Here is a 1674-nt window from a genome sequence, read left to right on the forward strand (position 1 = left end):
CAACAGTACTGACAAATGATTTGCTGAGTTAAAGTCAATGAATTCTTGGACTAGAGCTTAAATAAAAGCTTTTTGACATGACCTAAGTCATATGTGCATTATATCAAGGTCACCCCAGGTCCCATCCTTATTTCTTAACCTTTCTTGCAAGGTTATTAGTAAAGACAAGAATCTCATGATTTCCACTTGGACAACCTCCCAGGCACAGTCACTGTACTTCTTCTCTTTCAGGTAGAGACAAAAGCCCTGCAAGTACCTCCTCACAGCCGGGATAGGTCCCTAGGTTAGCAAGGCAGCTCCTTCCTCTTCCGTCTCCTGCTCCAAACAGGGCTCCAGGTCTGCCAGCTGCCGACGGAGTCCCATGCGCAGCTGGTTCAGCAGGGTCGTGTCCCAGGCAGCGGAGGCGTGCTCTGTGAGCGAGAGGTCAGCGATGTGCTGGAGCATCTCGTGGAGGACGGCCATGGGCTGGGCCTTCTGCACCTGGCTGCCATTTACCATCGCCTGGGAGAATCTGAGGTCTTTTCTGTCCCTTGGACAGAAGGAAGGGGAGATTCTCCTCGTTTGGCCCAGAATCACCAAGTTGCCCCTGCTGAGCAGGTCATGGTTCTAAGGTAGGTTGCAGCCCAGATATCCACCAGGGCAATAGCTGTTCACCAACCAGGGCTGTGAGTAGAGAAAGCAGGAGGGCCGTGGGCAATGAGGAGAATGCTGGCCTATGGTAAGATCTCAGGGAGAACAACAATACCCTATGTTCTCTGATGACCTTCTTTCTAAACATGGCCATTAAACAGGGAACACAATTTTCATTATCTAAACATTTCTTTATACTTTTACTTCCTTGTTTGTTTTCCTTTGTGAGTTCTCCATGTGGTCTGAGATGATGTCATTAATCTACACTATTAATTTTGCAATTTCATTCTTCCCATTAACTTCAGATGTGTTAATCCAAATGGATACCTATCAGTCAAATGACAAATGATACTGTCCTAAAGTTAGAAGTGTATGTAGGTGTGTAAATAGTGTCAGCATGAGAGGGTTGTTGGGTCAAAAACCGACGTTCTATTCTGCAATTGAGACATTTCTTCCATGAAAAACTTGGATGAGAACCGAATTGTTCAAGATGGGAGATGTTCAAGAGCTGATGTTTGTACTCACATACATGAACCTACATACATTTTTTTTGTCATATAAATGTTGCTCTTCTCTATGTTAGAAACAAAATTTGGCCTTGAATCTAGGCAGCATTTGTTCCCTCTTTACTTTACATAGAGAGCAAGGCTCCCTCAGCCCCCTGTGGATTTGTGGATTTGTTAGGCACTCACCAGACCATGTATGGCAAATGAGGTCTTTATAAGCAAGGGCTAAGTTTTGTTTATAGTTGCATTCGCAGGAGAGGCTGAGGCTTTTAGCGAATGAGTTTCTGGGATGTTTCTCTTCCTTCTAGACCCCTTCATGCAGGTCCATGGGGTTATACCTCATTGGAGCAACTAGGGCAGACTTGTAAAACAGGCAATTGAAACAGTTTGTATGTTAGAATTCTATTAAGTTTTAAAATATGCTTTAATCCCAAAATTAAATTCCCTTGTCTTCTTTTTTGATGTTGCATGCTCTTGTTTTTGTTTTGTTTTGCTGACTTTTACCTATCCTTTACTTTGGTTGCGTGGGAAATAAATT

The 1674-nt window shown here is 43.5% G+C and overlaps 1 pseudogene; it reads right to left on the reverse strand.

Moving 5' to 3' along the window:
• Window positions 1-139: 139 nt before the first annotated feature.
• LOC129079113 (interferon omega-2-like) lies at window positions 140-778 on the reverse strand (annotated as a pseudogene).
• Window positions 779-1674: the final 896 nt, after the last annotated feature.

Source organism: Pteronotus mesoamericanus, unplaced genomic scaffold, assembly GCF_021234165.1.
Source record: "Pteronotus mesoamericanus isolate MK-2021 breed Mesoamerican mustached bat unplaced genomic scaffold, CSHL_Meso_final contig_774, whole genome shotgun sequence".
Classification (NCBI taxonomy): Eukaryota; Metazoa; Chordata; class Mammalia; order Chiroptera; family Mormoopidae; genus Pteronotus; species Pteronotus mesoamericanus.